We start from the raw sequence: 12,781 nt of genomic DNA on the forward strand, positions 1-12,781 counted from the left end.
AATCACTTTAATCTCTTCCACTTAACAACTCATGAACCTTTTATGAACATAATCTTCTAGAAGGTAGCTGGTAATGCAAGATAATCCCAGTACAAGTTTAATTAAAAATACAAACTACATATAGCTCCATGCTTACCAACTCTTTCAGGCTGAAGGAGCAGGAGTGGCTATTACTAATAGCTCCGTTAATCTGGCAAACTGAAGTGCACAGGAACACGCTGGAGAAGCATTCAACAGACCATTTCCCACTGAAAAAAGAGCCCTCACAAATTCAAGCTTGCCTTAGCACAGCATTTAAACCCACCCTGCTTTAAACAGCTGAACTAAAGCTCGCTTGCAGAGTTATGGATCCTACTTTTACAAAGAAAATCCAGCACAAGATTATTTATTGTTACAGGCTACAATGGAATTAATCGGAAACTAAAAATAAAAAAGCCATTCTCCTTTAGGAAACATAGAATTTGAGTCACTTGGCTGTCAGATGGAAGTCAACATAGATTTCATTTGACTGCCAAGAACCTTATTTGACTGGACATAAAAGACATTTGCTATTTTTAAACATACCTCATGTAATCATTTAACAAGGGCCCTGTAATTCAGACCGGGGAGCTCTTTCCACATTCAAAAGCTGATCAGAGCACGGGTCTTAACAGTTCTGTTTAAGAGTTGGCTTCTTTCCAATGCATACAGTTTGCACTCCCAAGCTCCCCTAATAATCATCTGCACAGCTCTTTCCCCTTCTCCTAAACCCAGTCAGAAATATTTCCAGTTGCCTGCGAGACTCCAGAAAGCTTTTTCTGCTTACTCTGACCACAGCCACCACCTCAAACGTGTGGCAAGCAACAACCAGTCCAGGCAGGCCAACACTGGCCACTCCAGGGACAGTCGGTGGTCACGGGTGCGTGCAGCTCCTCACTGCTCTGGGAGCAATGAAATCCCAAATTTCACTCCAACAATCGAACTGTCACGAACACAGAAGTGGCACCCACCTGTGGCCCAAACCTGAATCACTTTCTCACCTCAACCACCAGCTGTGAAACTCTGCTCAGAGTCACAGAAGGAATTCTCTTTAACACAGATGAGCAAATACATCTCTGATGAACTCTCCTGACACAACAGAATGAAGTGATGTGTAGGTGAGCTGTCACATTCTTTTTGAGAAGCACATTCCCCAAACCCTTCCGTTTTCCACAGGTTTTTTTCTGTTTTCCTTTTGGATGGGGCTGTGCCATGGTGAAAAGCACTGTAAGGGCTGTTTTTCACACCAAGAAAATAGCAAGAAATCCCATGCTGGAGGAAAAAAATGCACAAGCAAGCAAAATTAAACCTTGTGATCTAACACAGCTCTGACACTTTACTGAGAACTAAAGGCATAGCAAATATTTTTGCCTCCTACAAGACAAAAATCAAATTTTAGACACAGCTGAATGAGTTACCACTACAGAGAAATGTGGGTTTCCTCAAGCTCAGGCTCATCATAAAAGCCAGATTATACAAAGGCTTTGTCCTGTCAGGAACACACTGCACTAATGGCAGCAGCCAGATGCAATTCCCCTGGATGCCCACTCCTGCAGGGATCTGGAGGGGCTGTGGCTCAGAGGCAGGACTTGCACACGTGCAGGACAAGCCCTCCAGCTGCTGCACTCTGACAGCATTAAGTGAGCTGATGCATTTCAGTATGCAGGGCTACCCCAAATGTCAGCCTCCCAGTGCTCCCTTCCTCACTAATGTGAAAGCTTCCAAGTCAGGCAGTGCTCAGTCCCCAGAGCACTCAGGGTTTGTTTTGATACCAGTGGCTTAAAAGCAAAACACAAAACCAAACCACCCAAAAATCGTGCTGTGCTATAGAGACGACACTCGCAGCCCTCCCTGACAGCCAATTTATCTGCAGCCCAAAGGCAGAGCTGATCAAGTCAGCACGTCAGGCACGTGCCACGCTCGGCAGCTCCTCCTGACAAACATTTAACATCTGCAGCCTTCTGAAACACCAGGCATTGCCACAGCTGCACAAGTCAAACTCTGCCATGGATGGCTGGCCCCTGCGGTCCCATTTCTGCAAGCAGGAACTGATGACCTGAGAACTGAGAACATCAAGGAACTAAGCAGGCAGCAATCTCCCAGGGATGCTTAAGGATGCTACTCAAATAGGTTCTGCCCGCACAAAAATCCACTCCTCTCAAAATTGAGGCATTTGCCTGAGCACTGAAGACAAGGGCTTTGCTGCTGCCAAGAGGTACTTCTAAGGTACCTTTTAAGTCTGGTGTTTTTCTGTAGCAACATAATGTGGAAAATGAACGCAGTTGGACCTCAAAAAAAACCCCAACTAGAGGGGAAGAAAATAAGTCCCAGTCAATAAATGAGGCAAAGTCATGCACATACCTAAGTACACTCATAAGAGAGGGAAACCCTCCTACCCCAGCCATTCTCCATAATAATTGTTTGTTTGAGTTTAATTTTAGAGTTTAAGGACTACTTTGGTTTTACTTGTGACACCAGCTCACTACAGCCACCACCTCTTGTCTAATCACAGCCCAGACAGAAAGGCCCACAGCAGCTCAAAAACACATCCAGGCACACAGAGAAAAGACCTGCTTGGACTTCAAACAGAAACTTTAGATCACAGAGGGATCAGTGTTTCCTGCACTGCAAGTATTAATCTCTTCTGCCTCATTTTCCTCCCTGGAGCCCGCCCTTCCTCTCCCCAGGGAAGAGAGAACACAGATTTGATTCTTCATACACCCACTGGACCACAGAGTGATTTAAAGAACCTTATTTAAATTTATTAAATGAGGTGCAAATTATGTTCCTACTGAACTGGATTCTACAGAACATATTTTTATTAAAACCAAACATGTACATAGGAAATATCCCCTGGCTTTTCCTCCGGTGGGATGACTCCACCTCCTTCCATCCTGGAAGGCTCATTCAACATTCAGAACTTCACCTTTGTGCACCTGAAAGTGAAATCCCAAGCCCTGCAGTTTCAGGAGGTAGAGAGAAGGATCCTCAGGGAGAATTTCCAATATTGACTGGGAAGGGCTTTCTGCAGGAGCCCATCAGGAACAGGAGGGACACCAAGGGCAGGACTCAGCACCAGGAACGCTCAGAGCTGTCCTGCCTCATCTTTCTGCTCCACTGAATGCACAAATACCTAAACCAAGGGCAAGATTATTCCTACAAAGCTTATTTTAAAGGCAAATTTGATCCAGGACAAGACATAAAAGAGTTCTGAAAATCACAGAAAACAGCAAACCAAAAATTTATTCCAAAACCTTTAAGGGAAAAAAAATTAATATAGCTCAAATTTGGCATCTAACAGAAGAGGCATTTAAAAAAAACAATAAGAATAATTTCCATTCAATACCAAGGAATTAGATATTCTCTACAGCTGCTGGTATGGCAAAATCCTGCTTTGCTATGGACAAGTAATACCAAATAGATACACTGGGACACACAATAACAAATGCAAAGATACAACATTCAGTTGCCATCAGAATTAGGCCTTTAAGTAAAAAAGCAAATGTCTTAAACTCAAAGGTACAGTGAGAACGTGGCGACGTGCAGTGACATGGAACAGAGAGCTCAGCGATGTTTTGATGCAAATATACCATTATATGCATATATTTTTATATATTTATGGGTTTTTTTCATTAACTGCCTGCTTTACGATCACTGCGAAAAGGAAACATCGTGTTTAACAAAGTTAAACACATTTTTAGATTAGCAGGGTAAACAGACACAGCAAATTGGCACTTTCTTGTTGCCCAACAGCTATAAAGCTCCCTGATAACGAAGTACCCTCACACCTCTCTTGTAAGCAGTGAGTAACTTGCTTACATTGCAGTTCCAACTGCAAGGAGTTCCTTGGCTCAAGGTCATGCAATGAGTTTGGCCACTTTTTGAAGTGTCTGGAGCACAATCCAAATATTGAGGTACCAGCATCTGAATTCCTGTCAGGAATTAACAACCTGGACTCTTCCCAGTCTCTCTTGTTAGCTGCTTGCACCCTGGCCCTTTATCCTGCGCAGGAATTAAAGCTATTAGCTAAGTGTAATATCCTGGGGATCTAACACAGGACACGTGTTCAGGTTCCAGCAGAACGTCCTGAACAAGGGATTCACCAGGAATCCCTCCCAGCCTTCAGTTCTCCCCACGACATCCCAGATGTTCACCAGAGCATCCCAGATGTTCACCAGAACAGGACAGCAAGGACGAGCGTGAACAACTTCTGGGGACTCCGAAGACTTGACTAAGCATACACAGAAGTAATTACATTCCACGTCTTGCCAACTCGTACTTTGGGACAAAAGCTGTGGAAGGAGTTATCTGCTGACTAATTAGCGCAGGGAAGAGCACGTTAATTGAGGCAGGGCTGCAGAGAGCAGCGAGGACCCAGAGAACCAAGCAGCAGCTCCGCTGCTCGCGCTCCAAAGAGGAGCAGTTACACAATAAAACCCAACAATGAAGGACTGAGGCTATTCAGCATGAAGACAAGCAGGAAATAAGAATCAAATGACTTTTTCCAGCCAGAAGGATGAGCAGATATGCTGTTTACAGCCTGTTTAACAAAGCCAGCTCTGGAAGGTGAGCTGTGACAGGGACTGAGACTCGGGGAAAAAGAAACATCTTCAAACACTCACATTAATCACCAAAAAACAGAACAGGGAGAATCTCAAAGTCTACAGCAGGGAAATGAGCAGAATTATGAAAAACACCTAAGCAGAGGTACAAAATAAACATGTTACAAGTCACATACATTTCCAGTGACCTGCTAAAGGACGTGTGAGATACAGGAACATGCCACTGATAAATCCAGAACCTCCCTATGAATTAGTACAATTAAAAAAAAAAACCTTCAGATCACCAGACTGTGTGCACCACTGCCTTTTCTCCTACTGCCCTTCAATAGCTCAGAACTCTGCTGGAGCATGCAAACAGCAGCCAGGACTGCTCCAGCAGAGCAGAAGAGAACCTGGATTCTGCCTCAGTTTTCTTCCAAGAGCAAGGTTTCCCTGATCAGCCACAGACAGGAGGGGCACATCAAGGAGGTAAGCCAGTTATTTCCTGGGGAGTTATTAGCTGGGCATTTGACACACAGCAATCTTTAAGTGTACAGGTAAATAGGTTTGTTGAATCATTGAGTAAAGGTTCTCATCTGAAGGGTTCATGTTGGAAGGCAAGTAACATAATTCAGTGGTTTAAGGAGCAGTCAGAGCCAGGTCTATTAAGTTTCATGAAAATGAATGACCTTAGAGACATAAATTAGATTTCCTGCATCTCACTCCCAGTTTGTAGAAACGAGGATTAAGTGTTTGAGTCTCCTGCACCAACCTCATTAGAAGATCTTTAATGGAGACACTGCATTCCTTCTTAGCCAGGCTGCACCCCTGGCACGGCAGTACCAGGCACCAAAGGACATGCACGGGGAAATTGTGTTTCCTTCCCCTAAAGCAGGGAGCACCTGCTCTGATGAACCTGTGTTCTTTCTTCATGCAAAGCCCATCTGAAGGCTCCAGCTGTCTGACACCACCATTTTTTCCTGGGTATTTCTCAGGGAAATACAACCCTTAAAGCACTAGAATTCCATGATCTACAGCACTTTCTTCTTTCATATTCATGACACTTTCCATGTAAACATATTCCAGTCCCTTGTGGATGCTGGCATCAGCAGACTACTGCCATATATGCACTTGTTTAAGAAGATTCATAATCCTTAAACACATACATTTAATAGCTTTGATATTTAGCACAAAGCTGCTGATCCCCTAACACCCTATAATGCATAGTTAATTACTAACTGAATTTGCCATTTTCTTTAAACCAGGGAATAAACTGGTTGCCAAAACAGTAAGCTTTGACAGAAACCATCATTTTCTGGTTTAATTCTCTATTTCACCACACCAAAACACTCAAGTCTAGATCATCCTGCTTTACTTTGCAATTCAACCACATAATTACTGCAGGTGCTCAGGTTTAAAACATGGTGCAGTCCTACCAGCTCCCTCCAGACCACTGTGACCTCAACAGCAGTAGAGAAAAGGACTCTCTGGCTTAGTTTTTGTTAAAACTTTAAAGCCATTAGCTAAAATGAGACCATGTGTCAGTTTGTGCAATACATGGGTGGCTATGGAACAGGCAGTGCTCAGTCTGCTGAGCCAAGCTCTGAGTGCAGGGCTGAGATGCCAGGAGCCAGAGCCACTCTGAGTGAGGTGTCCAGAGGCATTTCCTGCAGCACGGACACACAAGGGCTGCTGGACTCACCTGTCCTGCAGGGGAGGAAGGCTGGCACCTCCCACGTGCTGCACGAGCAGCACTGGCATTCGTGGGGAAAATGGCCTCAACGCACACACAGGTTCACATCAAACCACAGAAAAGCTGGGCTTCCTAAAACTTTCAACAGAGCCTTCTCATCGGCAAGAAGTTCTGCTCCTTACTGATTTTATTCATTTTTAGTACATGACAAGAGTGTTTCCCCGATGAATTTTACCAACAGCTGTAGGAGATGCCTGCTCCCAGACCAGCTGACACTACAGTGCTTCCAAAGAGCTCCAAAAAAAAAAGAAAAAAGAAGGAAAATCTGCAGGAAGATGGGCCCAGTGCCCAATAATTTGTCTGCTTCCACCCCAAACCAGTCGGCCACATGAAAAGGACCAACATAAAGGAGACACTGCTCATCACCCAGACAGAAATATTTATTAGCACTGGATGACACAACTTCCTTTCTCTTTCTTTATCCCCTTTCCTCAGAGAAAACAAACTTCCCTAATTCACCTCAGTTCCCCCCTTCCCCCCTCCCCAATTCCCTCCTCCTCTTATTTCATGCCAGTAACTTGTAGTGCATAATGAATTTCCAACCAGCCTGCCACGACAGTCATCTCAGCAATAACCAACATTCCTGAAAGTTTTGTGCAAGCCAGCAGATGGATAGGAAAAAACTCTCTAATTAATTACATCCCCAGTAAGGCATGGCCAGACAGAAAGCAGCATTTGGGCTTTTGCTTGGCAGCCAGGAGCCCGTAGGCACAGCCATGTTATTGCCCACTCAACTGTTAGGAAGGACAGTGGAAAAAAGAGGATTTCACTGGCAACAGGGATGGAGGGAGCAAACTTCAGGACTTATCAGCTCCTGTCTCCTGGGCAGAAACACTAAAACAGAACCTTCATTAGTTCTGGTGATCAGGAAAATAAATTTACAGTCCTGCCCTCACTGCCTGTACTAGAAATGATCATGGAACAGCCATCATCATAAAAGAGAAATCCTGTTACATAGCTGAAACAGGCCAAAAATTATTCTCAGTACCAGGGATTAATAATACCACGGTAACTTTTTTTTATTACAGACAAGTAGATTAAATACATAGATTAACTAAGACCTCAAAATTAATGAGCACTCATTTTCTTCCACTTATCCTGAATCTTACAATTTGAACTGGCCTCTCATTTGTGTTCTGTAGGAAGAACAAAAGACAACCTACACAGTCAGAGAATAGCCCATTTTTCAGTAACTCAATCACCAAAACTTACTCTTTAATCTATGGAATTTATGCGATACCTAAAGTGATGCACATTTTCACAACTGCACTTCTGAAATAAAATTAATGAATTAAGATGCCAAATGCAAACAGAACCCTTTCTGTCTGGAATCCACAGAAACACCAGCACCTTGACACAGTGCATTCCAAACACAGGTTTCTATGAACCCCAAAGAAAAAACGTGACCATTACCCCGGCTGGGCACAGAGGGAAAAGTGATGTTTGTGCCCTCGCTAAGTTTCACTTTTCTCTAGGTCAGGGTACAACTCAGCGAGCTAACAAACATTTGCATTAAAAAACAAAAGCGAAGCCCAGCACACAACACCTATTGAGGCAGGCACAGCCGGGCCAATATTTCGATCTGCTGCTGCTTTTCAGGCCCTGCCAGGCAGCCTCGCCCCGTGGGCTGGGAGGCACAGGGAGCCAGGGCAGCATTCAGCTCCTGTTTGCTCCTTTGTTCCCCCATCAGCCTCCTGAAAGGAGCACTTGGGCACAGGCACCACCAGCAGCACAGCCTGTGGAAAACGCTGCTGGCAAAGGCACAAAGCTGCCTTGTGGATCCTGCTCCCCCACACCTCCATCGCCCCACGGAGGGCTGGGGTTTTCTCCCCAGCAGCTGGCTGGAAAAGCCATTCCCAAATCACACCCACCTCGCCGTCTCCCTGGCACAACCAAGCAACTCCTCAGCAGCAACCTGCAAACTTCACGTCAGGCAGCTTTAAAAAAAAAAAAAGCACATTAAATAAACAGATTTCCAATCAATAGGGGGGTTGTTCTGTTATGGTTCAAAGATGGGTTTCACTTAAAAATATGCCGCGTTTTAAACCTATTGATTTAAATTTAAGCTCTGAGCTAAAATCAGAGTGAATCCTTTTAAGTGAAGCAGGACAACTTGTTTAGACTTCACGCAACTGAGACAACTGCAACGTATAGTAAAACCAGAGTGAAAAATAGCTGAACATTAAAAATAGTTAGTCTAGCCAGGATGCCACTTAAAAAAAACCCCAAATGCCAGTTCATTAGGAACTTAGAGTTGGTTGTTTTGAGTTTGTTTGGGTTTTTTAATGGTTAACTCCAACGCCAGCCACCCCTTTATAATTTATGTCCTTGCTCCCTCATCTCATTTCAGGATCACATAATAACTAATTGTTTTCCAATTGTCATTATTTTTCCAAGCAGAAATTAAGCACAATCCGGGCACTGTTCACACACCAAGAGCAAAGTGTAACCTGGCACTGAGGCTCCCCGGGTTCTCCCCAGAGCTGGGAATGAAGTCAGAGCCCCTCGGGCAAGGCAGGCTGTGAGCAGCCCTGCTGGGAGGACAAGGCACCTTCTGCAGGGCCAGAACCCCCCCACTAACACACACTCTCAATTCTGTGTGCTCCTGGCACACCTGTCCTCTCCCTCTCCCAAAAGTGAAAGGAGTTCTTCATGGGCTCCTACAGAAAGATGCATTTTGGAGCTGTGAGAATAAATTTACGGATTGAGTGTTATTTTAAAAAGTCAGTTATTAAAGCACAACATCAAAATGCCCTTTTTTCTCACCTAAGCTGCAACCAGTGTTAACAATTACAGGGTCACAGAATCTCCTGAGCTGGAAGGGACCATGGGGAACAGAGTCCAGCTCTCAGCCTTGCCCAGACACCCCAAAATCCCACCCAGTGCATCCCTGACCCTCCGTCCAACCTGACCCTTCCCTGGCACAGCTTGCTAAGTTCACAGCTTCAAAAATCACACACACACATCTCTTCAAACCCATGAATGTTGTCACTTACTCACTTTGCAGCCACAGCTCCACAGGAAGCAAACAATCCCCACCAAGGTAAAACAAACCCCTGGATGCAGAGAAATCCCTGCTTGCTCAGCCACCGGGGATGAGGGCTGAGGACAGGGCTGTCTCTCCTGATCCCACTCACCTTTCTGCCCAGGAAATCCCCCTATTTTGCACAGGAGCATCAGGAGCTTTGTCCAGGGGCAGAGTTACCCACCCCAGTCTCTGCAGAGTGCAAATTCACAGGGCACAGGAATCCCAGAGGCAAAGAGAGCTTTGCTGCACCTCCCTGACCTCACACCACAGCACTCATGCAGACAATAGCCACAGTCTGTGGCCACACCAAAGCTGGGAGGGGGAGAAAAATACCCAGAGATGTCCTCAAGCCAGAGGTAACCACCACATTTTATTCAGGTGAGGAAAATGAAGTAATATACCCCAATTACACACTGAAGTCAGCTAAAGAGTCAAAACCAAAACTCAGAGACCTCATGATTAAACTATGACAGTCACTGTTTCCTGTTTTCCGAAGGATCCAGCACACTGGCAACTTTTGCTCAACAACCACGTTATTTTTCACTCCCTTCTGCACACCTCAGCATCCCCAGCTAGGCAGCTGAGCTTTTACCATACCTCACCGACCCAACCAAAATCTCAAGCCTGCAGCTGCTCCTTTACATCCTGCTGAGGATGTAAAGCCCAGCCCAGCCCTGAGAGGAGGATGGGGCTGCACTCGGTGATCCAGGGGTGCACCCCAGCTCCAGCCACCCCACAATTCTACAGCAGCTCCGGGCCTTTCCACAGGCGCTGCTGGCAAAACAAAAGCCTGAAACAAGCACCAGGAAGGGAAACCGTGTGTACACAGGAGTCAAGCTCTGCACTTCCTCTTGCTTTTGTCACGCCGAGGCTTTAATGCGACGTGTCCTGCGCTGGCACACGCGGCTGCGGGGGCAGCCCGGGGGTGCGAGAAGCAGCTCTGCTGCCAGGCTGTCCCTGCACAGGGAAGGGAGGAAAGTTGAATGGAGCACGCCAGGCTCACCTGCGAGGCTGGGCAGGGCAGGGCAGGGCGGGGAGCACTGCCCGGCTCCCCGTGCCCCCGCTCCGCCGAGAAAGGCGCTGCCAGGCAGCGGAGCCCCGGCGGCGGCGGGCGCGCAAGAACAATGAGCTCGCAGCCCGGGCATTGTGTGCAGGCAGCTCCCGCACACGAAACCGAACGGCCAAAACCCCAAAAACCCCCCAAACCCCCAGAACAAACAGGCAGAGCAGCCCCATGGCCAGCCGGGCACGGCCAGCAGCCCCCTCCGCCAGCCGGGGGGCAAACTCGGGCACGGGAACCAGCAGGAGACGGCTTCACCACAAGTGCTTTTATTATCACTGAAACGTTTCCACGCCTCTTAACCACCATGGGTTTCTCCATTCTAAGGGAGCTGGGTAGCAAAAGGAAAAAAATATTAAAAAAAAAAAAAAGAAAGAAACCCCAACAATGTTTGCCTGGCAATACCAGAACAACAAAAATATGTTGTATGTTGCATATTAATAAAATTTTTGACATGCTCTTTTCACGACTAAGAACTACTTCTTTTGACACAGTGTTCATTTTTATCTGGTTAAACCCCACATTTTACAACAGGCACACTACCTGAATTGTCACTTCAGATCTGCTCGGAGAATGCATTTTTTACTGAATTCTAACAGGATAAACTAGTACATGAGGCTCCTCAATTCGGCTGCACGGGTGCACAAGCAAATAACACCTCCGATTTCAATAATTGGCCAATGTAAGCCAGGAGTAAACAGCCATCAGACAGCAGCCTGCTGACTGCATAAAAACCCTCTGAGCTCCTCATCTCCAAGAACGCTGCTGCTTCGAGGAAAAACTCAGCCTAAGAACTCAGCAAACCAAAATAACTGCAAGCAGCCTGTAAAAATAAATCTAAGGGCAGAGACACCTCAACAATGAATCATATTGTTTTCTTCCCAGCAATTTCTTGAGCAGTCAGTTTCAGCAATCAAGCCTCCAATGTTGTCTACCTCCTACTACTTTCCTGATTCTGGGCATCTTCTTTTCACGCTTTAGAAAGAGAAATGGGAACAAAACAAAACAAACGAAAGAGGAAAAAAAAAAAAAAAAGAGAAAACCCCACCCCTTCCTATGCTACCGAAAATGTTATGATTAAATCAATTTGCATAAAATCTTCATTTCAGGATTCCATACCCACACACATGAAAGCAAGCATGCCTTTTAAACAGCTCAGCCGTCCACCCGTGTGCGCGCATTTAAACCCAATGCAAGTCGTACACCCCCTTTATTTGGACGCTTCGCAAGTTAAGCCTTTTCCCCGCGCACATTATTCCTGCGGAGCATCAGGCAGGCACGACAGACGAGCGGTAAAATAAAGAAACAATCAGAGAAAGGCGGATAAAACAAACAAATAACCCCCACGCACACGCCGCCCGGGCCCGGCGGGCAGAGACCCGCACCCCGGCGGGCAGAGACCCCGCACCCCGGCGGGCAGAGACCCCGCACCCCGGGAGAATCCCAGTACCACAGCAGGCAGAGACCCCGCACCCCGGCGGGCAGAGACCCGCACCCCGGCGGGCAGAGACCCCGCACCCCGGCGGGCAGAGACCCCGCACCCCGGCGGGCAGAGACCCCGCACCCCGGCGGGCAGAGACCCCGCACCCCGGCGGGCAGAGACCCGCACCCCGGCGGGCAGAGACCCGCACCCCGGCGGGCAGAGCCCCGCACCCCGGCGGGCAGAGACCCGCACCCCGGCGGGCAGAGACCCGCACCCCGGCGGGCAGAGACCCGCACCCCGGCGGGCAGAGAGCCCGCACCCCGGCGGGCAGAGCCCCGCACCCCGGCGGGCAGAGCCCCGCCGCGCCGCCCGGTGCCCCCGCAGCCCCGGCGGGGCTCGCTCCCTCCCCGCGCTGCCCCGCGGCCTCTCCCGCCGCCGCGGCCCACCCACCTCGGCGGGCTCTACACCATCCGCGGCGGCTCCGGGGCGCTGCCGGGACAAAGCGGCGGCGGCGGCGGCGGCGGCGGCAGCGGCGGCGGCGCGGGGGGAGCGAGCGGCGGGGAGCCTCAGCAGCGGCAGCCCAGGGGCATCTTCGCGGGGAACAAGGAGGGGACGGAGGAGGAGGAGGAGGAGGAGGAGGAGGAGGAGGAGGAGGAGGAGGAGGAGGAGGAGGAGCCGCGGCCGGTCCCGCGCTGCCCCCGCCCGCCCCGGCCCTGCCGCACGCACGCACCGCGGGCGCCCAGCAACGCCGCCGGCCGCGCGCCCCGCCAGTATCGCCGCACGCCATTGGCCGCCGCGCCGCGCCGCGCCAGCCCGCCGGCCAATGGCGGCGCGGGATGGAGGGGATTTAAACCCGAGGGGAGGCGGCGCCGCGCACAAAGGCGGCCGTGAGGGAGGGCGGCAGGGAGGGGCGGCTCGGCTCGGAGCGGCCCCGCGGGGCTCCCCTCCTTCCTTCCCT

The 12,781-nt window shown here is 48.6% G+C and overlaps 1 protein-coding gene across 4 annotated transcripts in view; it reads right to left on the minus strand.

Annotated features, from left to right (window-relative positions):
- The window catches only part of RERE (arginine-glutamic acid dipeptide repeats), a 170,411-nt gene extending 157,860 nt beyond the window's left edge, over positions 1-12,551 (minus strand). For 3 of the 4 annotated variants that reach the window (XM_085558655.1, XM_085558654.1, XM_085558650.1), the window contains exon 1: positions 12,274-12,551. The gene's annotated coding sequence lies outside the window, so the exon portion shown is untranslated. Of the gene's footprint in view, positions 1-8,183; positions 8,227-12,273 lie in introns of those variants that run through there. The other variant, XM_085558653.1, reaches the window with a different exon arrangement.
- Positions 12,552-12,781: the final 230 nt, after the last annotated feature.

The sequence above is a fragment of the Lonchura striata genome, chromosome 21, assembly GCF_050655825.1.
Source record: "Lonchura striata isolate lonStrDom1 chromosome 21, ASM5065582v1, whole genome shotgun sequence".
NCBI classification, from domain to species: Eukaryota; Metazoa; Chordata; class Aves; order Passeriformes; family Estrildidae; genus Lonchura; species Lonchura striata.